The sequence below is a fragment of the Megalobrama amblycephala genome, linkage group LG15 (genome assembly GCF_018812025.1).
Source record: "Megalobrama amblycephala isolate DHTTF-2021 linkage group LG15, ASM1881202v1, whole genome shotgun sequence".
In the NCBI taxonomy this organism is placed as follows: Eukaryota; Metazoa; Chordata; class Actinopteri; order Cypriniformes; family Xenocyprididae; genus Megalobrama; species Megalobrama amblycephala.
This window is the reverse complement of record NC_063058.1, coordinates 31,716,856-31,725,556: the sequence shown is the minus strand read 5'-3', so window position 1 is coordinate 31,725,556 and position 8,701 is coordinate 31,716,856. Positions and strand designations below refer to the sequence as shown.

Sequence of the window (8,701 nt, the reverse complement as noted above, 5' to 3'; positions counted from 1 at the left end):
TTGTTATCCAATTTGTTGGCCTTAAAACGTCTTAAAAATGCACATATGTACACCAGAGAAATCTAAATTTTCTCGGGGGAGCATGCCCCCAAACCCCCTAGCAAACTATATTTTAGGACCTCGGTAATTATGAAACCATAATGCAATCTGAGGTAAATGTGTATTTCTACAAATGTGCACACTTTTGGACTAAAACGGTGTACTGTAGGTATGTGTATGCAAATAAATGGGACCGAACGCGACTGAATGTAAAGGTTTGTGTCCTCATTATTCTATTAATAACTACCAATTGATTTTGACCACAGTAGAGCAGGTGAACACCAGACATCCCAAGTCTCCCGGAAGTTCCGGGAGTCTCCCGCATATTGATAGCGGCTCCCTGATGCCCGCAAATTAGTTAAAATCTCCCGGAATCTAGAGCGAGCGAGCAAGAGCGCGCATAGAGACTGTGTTTCAAACCAGCGCGCGCACGCCAGAGAGGGAGAGGGAGCGAGAGAGAGACCTTGCGTGTGTGTGTGTGCGTGTGTGCGTAGCGCATGTAAGACAGAGAGCATCCCGAATGGCCTTTTTCGGCAAATCAACCAATCAATTATCAGTGAGGTGAGTTGACAAGTTTCATTTCATGTGCATATTATTCAGGCTAGTTGCCAAGGCTACATGAAAACAACAAACTCCTTAGACCTGTTTAAAGTTGCAATGGAAAATAAATAAAAGCAGTTTACATAAATAGTATAAGCAGCTTATATAAATAGTAAAAGTAATCTACATATTTAAACATAATTAACGAATAATTGCTTATTAGCTTATAGCTCCTTCCTTTTTTTTTGGGGGGGGGGGGGGGGTGTACCTCCCTGAAATGACTTTTTGCAGGTTGGGATGTCTGGAACACACACAGGTGAATGAACTGGTTATATTGTAGTTTGAGCAGGTAGTATGAGGAATAGTTACTGTCCTTTCTCTTTGCAGGTAGATGTAAGTTGGAGCTTGGGGATCACTGGAGCACAGAGGAGATCGCTGGAGAACTGAGGAGCTGACTGAAACACACCCACACAGCAGACGAGGCACACAGAGGGAAGGAGACACGCTGGAGACAGGTGAGTATACGAAGAGGAGTCCGTGAGGTAAGCATAACATGGGTATATGCGAACGAGACCGGACGTGGAGTGCTGTGTGCGTGTGGGTTAAATAGTGCTGGTGATGAGTGCGGTGATGAGGTGCAGGTGGCGGTGATCAGTATTCTGGTTTCTGGTGATGGCGTGCGTTGTGATTGGAGGTTGGAACCTGACGTGTCTGTGAGACACACACACACACACACACACACACATATATATATATATATATATATATATATATATATATATATATATATTTTTTTTTTTTTTTTTTTTTTTTTTTTTTTTTTTTGCCACCCCAAGAATTGCTGTGGCCTCGTCTGGCCACCCCTATTAAAATTTTCTGGGGGCGCCACTGAAAAAAAGAAAAGAAATTCATACTGTAATAAAGCTGCAATAGAACAAAACCAAATCAGAAATAGCAACAAAGAATAACACAAAGACAGCAACAAAATAAATGAGCAATGTTTGCAAAAAAAAAAAAAAAAAAAAAAAAAAAAACAAGCAACAGAAAAAAGAAAAATCTAGAAAAACAAACTATACTTGAAAGCAAATCAAAATAAATGTAATAAGAAGCCTAGCACACAAAAAGCTCATAGCTACCAGCCCAAATGACCAGCAAAACAGCTAACGGGTTGAACAAACACCAGACGCAAAGCGGTATTGTTACTCACAACAGGTGCCATTGCTCAGTCTACCGGCCAGCATTCACACACCTGCTAACATCTGTTACTATGAACAATACAAAAAATACCTCCAACCACAAGTGATCAAGAAATTTAATGCGGATACCAAACTACCTAAGAGAAAACTCCACCACAAACTTGCCACCTATGCCACCAGCTCCGCTATTAAACTATTTCATATTAGCTTCGAACTGAACACATCATTACACCGTCAGCAGAGTCTCAACATACCTGAACATGAACAAAAACGGGAACGGAAATGCCAGGGAGAGGAGAACCCGGAATCAGCAGTATACATACACACTCACCAAAGTAAGGGTCTTTAAATGGTACGGCCGCTTCTACCTCATTGGTCTGCTCAAAACCAAACCCCAAACAGCCCAATAAGATAAATCACTTATTCTGCCACATATGGATCTCAACCTGAGCTCGAACGAGTCTCTGTTACATTACAATTACATCAGTGGGGAGTGAATTTTCTGGAATAAACATTTTTTGAGCAAAAGCTAAAAAGACCTCAGGCTTCACAACAGACACTCATAAAGCTCAGACATTGTGCTTTTATGTGCATTTCAGCTTTCCATAATTCATGCATATTACAGACTTCATTCCAACAGTCAAAAGTCTGATTCACAAAACTGACTAAAATATAAGGAAAAGGAGCATCACTGAAGACTTACAAAAAACACCAAACATGCAAACTTAATGCTAAAGACAAGGTGATAAAACATTCAGCTCATTTATATTCTCTGCTGTTGTTGGTCAAGCAGTGAGATGATTGACAGCAGCGTATTCACTGTAATCCTGATTATTCCTGCTACTGACACTGTCAGGACAGTCAGATTTCTTGTGGAAATTCACCACAGCATAATTCAGATCCTCAGCAGATGTGATGCAGCACTGAGAGTCACCAGTGGCTTTCTGAACTGTAGTGTAAACGCAGTTAGAATCAGAGGGGTTTGTGGGTAATTGTGTGTGAGCATCTTTAATCTCCTCATAATCACAACCAGTGTGAGAAACCTGAGGAGAGACAGAGAAATTATTTACAGCTCTGAAGATCGTCAGGATGGAAGGCATTAGACATTAATATCATTTTATACAGTAACTGGACTCACCACTTCATGTTTTCCTGGTCCAGTCTGAGATGACGAATCACCACCTGCCAAAAACAAGCGTCCTAATTTAATTACATTATAATTGTAAATTCTTTCACACAATCATCAAATATCTGTATTTTGCTCATGTTTCATTGCAGCTTATAGGTGATGACAGAAAGTGAGAAAACAGATCAAGAAATCTGTTTTAATCTCAGTATAAATGGTGAATTTCTGCATCTAAATAAGTTAAGAATGAGTTTTACCTTGAGACTGACGCTTCTTACAGAAAAACAGTAATAAGAGTCCAGCTGTGATCAGAACCAGAAAAAACAGAACCAGAGGGATGATCAGAGAAGAGCCTGAAAACACAGGAGAAATAATGTTAGAATCTGATCACTTTGAGCGAAATATCAGGTCAGATCATTGATGTTTGGAATAGGATTGGCCAGACCATGATACTGGATTTCAGGGTTGCCCGGTCTGCGTAACTAAACTAGCACAATGACCAGTCAAAACTAGCCCAAAAAGTAGACCAAATGACCATATACCAAATATCAAAACTCAAAATATGCAATTCCCATACCTAAAATACATATTTTACAGTCAGTGTTATGCAAATTGAAAACCACTATATAACTCAAACGCTCCTACCAGTGGCGCTCCTTCACAAATCTTACCGTCTAGCAGTTTTATCATTCGTAGAATGTAGAATATTTCAAAATAAGCTTTTCAGTCAAACACAATTTATGCAATATGCCAAACCTTTAACAAAAAAATAAAATAATAATAATAATAATTGTGACTGAGGTTTTAAATTTTAGTATTGATATAGGTGAATTCAAACCCCTGCAGACAGTCGGTCAGAACTATATGATTTCTAATTTGAAGAATTCACCCCAGACTACAGAATCTCATTAAAGCCTTTACTGAAGACAAAGTTGTGGTTCTGGAACAAAATACAAAATAATCTTTCATGAGTAATTATTTAAGTAAGCCTTTACAATCACAAAACCAAAACAATTATCATGCAATAACAATCTTTATAAGTATAAAATTTAACCACAAAATAAGGCAGTTTACAGTTTTTTTTCAATTGCTAACATACTTTTGTTCAATCTGTAGTCACATTTTCAAAACTCTAAACACATTTAGCAGAACATCCGTCTGTTGTGACCATACCATTAACACAATTCATGTCGTTTTCACACAACATGCAGTCAATTAACATGTTTCTAAAATGCTTAAATTTTCTTTTCATATAAGCTTACCCCGTACCAAAATCATTTGTCTTTCTCATCTTACAGAGCAAGTCAGAAATAAAGACCCAATGTTAAATGTTGACCCAATGTTACTGGAAAAAAAAAATATAAAAACAAATACTGAAACAATTGATAAGCATTTTTAATTAGCAGATCATCACTGAAATATTGAGAAATAGCAGATTCCAATCTCAGTTGGAGGCAGTCAGGTGTTCAATTTCTTTCCATTACATGGACACAGTAAAATAAGACTCTTTGAATCGGATTTGTTCAGTGTGGATGAAGAACAACACAGAGGAGCAAAAAAAAAAAGAAAAAAGTCTGGGTAAGGGAGAAGAATAGATGAAGGAGGAAAGGAGAAGTTGGATCAGGACAAGGGAGAATAAGAGGTAGAGGAGAGGAGGAAGAATTGTGTGCTGGATTGTGCATCTCTGGGTTTTTTTCCACTTACACATGTAGAACCTATGAAAGCTTATTTCTGCCATGAATAGAAAATAAAAAAGGTAATTATGTCTTTTTATCTCACAATTCTGACTTTTTCTATAGTTTCTATAATTCCTTTAGTTTATATCACAATTCTGAGGGGGAAAAAAGTCAGAATTGTGAGATGAAATCTCACAATTGCAAAATAAAAAAGAAATAAAAAAAGAATTGTGAGATAAAAAGTCACAATTACCTTTCATACTTTTTTATTCTGTGGTGGAACAGTAAGCTTCAACAGTAACCAAAGGCCATGTGGATTTGTTGTTGATCAATGGCAGCAATTTCATGTTTTCATTTCAGTAAAAGCTTCATGTAAAGCTTTTACTACAGCGATTCCACTACCACTGTTTCATATTTACAGAATATGTGGTCTGCGTAGGGCACTACAGTTTTTTTCAATTGCTAACATACTTTTGTCCATTCTGTAGTCACATTTTCAAAACTCTAAACACATTTAGCAAAACATCCGTCTGTTGTGATCATATCATTAACACAATTCATGTCATTTTCACACAAAATGCAGTCAATTAACAAATTTCTTAAATGCTTAAATTTTCTTTTCATATAAGCTTACCCCATACCAAAATCATGGATCTTTCTCATCTTATTTGCAAATGCTTACACACAGCAAGTCAGAAATGAAGACCCAATGTTCCAATAATTAAATATAGGATAAAACCTGTACTTTTGCATCAACAGCAGCTCAAAAGTATTGAAAAAATATATAAAACAAATACTGAAACAATTGATAAGCATTTTTAATTAGCAGATCGCTGAAATATTGAGAAATAGCAGATTCCAATCTCAGTTGGAGGCATAGTCAGGTGTTGAATTTATTTCCATTACATGGACACACAGTATAATAGGACTCTGAATCGGATTTGTTCAATGTGGATGAAGAACAACACAGAGGAGCAGAGAGAAAATAATATCTGGGTGAGGGAGAGGAATAGATGGAGGAGAGGAGAAGTTGGATCAGGACAAGGGAGAAGAAGAGGTATGGGAGAGGAGGAAGAATGTGTGCTGGATTGTGCATCTCTGTTTTTTTCCACTTCCACTTACACGTGGAACCTATGAAAGCTTATTTCTGCCATGAATAGAAAATAAAAAAAGGTAATTATGTCTTTTTATCTCACAATTCTGACTTTTTAAACTCAATTCCTATAGTTTATATATCACAATTCTGAGGGAAAAAAGTCAGAATTGTGAGATGTAAAATCACATTTGAAAAATAAAAAATAAATAAATAAAAAAATAGAATTGTGAGATAAAAAAATCGCAATTACCTTTTATACTTTTTTATTCTGTGGCGAAAAAAAAAAAAAAAAAAAAGCTTCAACACTAACCAAAGGCCATGTATGTTGGATTTGTTGTTGATCAATGGCAGCAATTTCATGTTTTCATTTCAGTAAAAGCTTCATGTAAAGCTTTTACTACAACAATTCCACTACCACTGTTCCATATATGCAGAATATGTGGTCTGTGTAGGGCACCAACTAACAATTGGACACCATCCCACCCTCTATGAGGGCACCATCAACACCACACACCCACCTCCAGAAAGAGATTTCAACCAAGGGACCAACTGAAGTCCTGCATAGGAGACTCATTTGACCAGTAGCTGCCCTGAGCAATTCTGTTACTTTCTTCTTCCTTTTTCTACTGCACATTCTATAAAATAATAACTCACTTCTGTTGCCAAGAATGCACACATTAAACACTCAACCAAAAATGGAGAATGGCTTACATGCATTATACTTTTACTGCAGTAAAAGGAAACGGAATTCTAAAAACAATGGATTTCATATTTTCTGCAGTAGAACTGAAACATGACAAGAAATGCAGTTTTCATAATGCCATCAACTGTTAGTATTTTGACGGTCATTGCACTTTGATTGACTATATGTTCATGGTGGATAGAAAACTAGTGCTATGTTTGACAGAACGACTCGATTTTGAATCAGGTTTGCTGTGTTTTCATAGAGTTAGTATGTGTTGAAAAAGGTTTTTAGCATTTTGAAATGTAGAGTCTGTGTTGATTTAACAAAATATGGTTTTGGGCAGAAAATTAACTATTTGGCTAATTGTGTGATGTTAAGAGTTTAGAAAAAGTACTTTAAGTATTGGTAAACCCTTGTTAGCAATTGAAAAAAACTGTAACACCATGCCTGTGTAAATAATAAGAACAGTCATTCTATGATTGCCCACAAGATGGCGGCATTACCACATTAGATGTGACTGAGGCACATTTATATGATATGGTAAACAGGCTAGTTACTACTCACTAAATAACCCGTTACAGTTTTTTACGATTGTTTACACACTAAAATAAAAATGTCCACACAATTTGCAAAATTCTACTGCAATGAGCAAAACACCTCCACAGATTTGCACAACATTACACACAATGTCTGCTTAACCCTTTTTGCAAAACATTACACACAGTGATTTGTAAAACTCTACACACATCCACCAGACATGGAAGCACAAATGTGCTAATTTGAAAACGCAGCACTTAGGTGTGCTATAAAAGGCAGCAGGTGAGTTCACCTGTCTTCAACAAAAATGGAAGGAGCTAGAAGAAGAGTGAGAATGAGAGGGGGAGCTCAAAGAGGAAGAGGAGAAGGAGGTAGAGGAAGAGGAGAAGGAGGTAGAGGAAGAGGCCTAGATAGAAGAAGAGGTAGAGAAGGACTTGAAGAGTTGATAGAACCTGAACAAAGACGACGAGGACCAAATTTGACTCAAGAAATCTGTGCAACACTTATTGACCATGTTATCAACCATGGACTGACACTGATGGAAGCTGGACAAAGAGTTCAACCAAATCTCAGCAGAAATACTGTTGCATCAGTAATTCGGACATTTCATCGAGAAAACAGGTAAGCTAACCACACAGTATATTGAAACTGAAGCTTGCTGTACTTATCATCAATATTGTTTACTGTGACATTTGACAGTAGGCTGCATGTGTATTTTTATATATATATATATATATATATATATATATATATATATATATTTTTTTTTTTTTTTTTTTTTTTTTTTTTTTTTACATAGGATTGAGGGTCGAGGACACCAAGGTGGAAGTGGCCCTATGTTCACTCGTGCACAAGAGGCCGCCATTGTGAACATGGTTTTGATCAATAATTGTATCAGGCTGCGAGAAATCCAAGCCAATATCATCAATGATGACCACATTTTCAATAACATCAAACGAGTCTCTGTCAACATTAGGTCAAATCCTTAAGAAAAATCAAATATACATGAAGCAACTGTATCGGGTACCATTTGACAGAAATTCAGAGAGAGTGAAACATCTGCGCAATGAGTATGTGGAGGTATGTATTGTTCATCTTACTATGGTGTGGTATTGTGCACTGCTCATAATGTTCTGGCACAAAAAAATACTGTGCAATAGATATTGAATAGTATCCTATTGTCTTTTTCTGTGTTTCAGAGAGTCTTGCAAATGGATGCTGCAGAAATTCAACATGAATTTATATATGTGGACGAGGCTGGATTTAACCTTGCGAAAACAAGAAGAGGGAGAAATGTAATTGGACACAGGGCAATCACCAATGTGCCAGGGCAGCGAGGGGGTAACATCACCCTTTGCGCTGCTATTACACAAAATGGGGTCCTCCACCACCATACAAATCTGGGACCCTATAATGCAAATCTAAATTTCTGGACAGATTGCACAAGATTGTCACAGCATTAAACCAAGTGAACCAGATGCGGTACATTGTCATTTGGGACAATGTCTCATTCCATCGGGCTGCTCTGGTCCAGAATTGGTTCCATGAGCACCCTGAATTTGAAGTCTTATACCTTCCCCCATACTCCCCCTTCCTGAATCCAATAGAAGAGTTTTTTTCAGCATGGCGGTGGAAGGTATACGACCTGCGGCCCTATGACCGTTTGCCCCTCATTCAGGCCATGGAGCAGGCCTGTGATCATATCGAAGCAGCTTCTGTGCAGGGGTGGATTCGTCACATGAGGCGATTCTTCCAATGGTGCCTTGCCAATGAAGACATAGCCTGTGATGTGGATAAAATCTTATG

At 37.5% G+C, this 8,701-nt stretch overlaps 1 long non-coding RNA gene across 1 annotated transcript; it reads right to left on the bottom strand.

Moving 5' to 3' along the window:
* Window positions 1-1,415: 1,415 nt before the first annotated feature.
* LOC125247521 lies at window positions 1,416-4,420 on the bottom strand. Its single transcript, XR_007180106.1, has 3 exons — window positions 3,159-4,420; window positions 2,914-2,957; window positions 1,416-2,818 (listed from the first exon to the last, which is right to left on the bottom strand). It is a non-coding gene; the product is annotated as an uncharacterized LOC125247521 (long non-coding RNA).
* Between the last annotated feature and the right edge of the window lie 4,281 nt (window positions 4,421-8,701).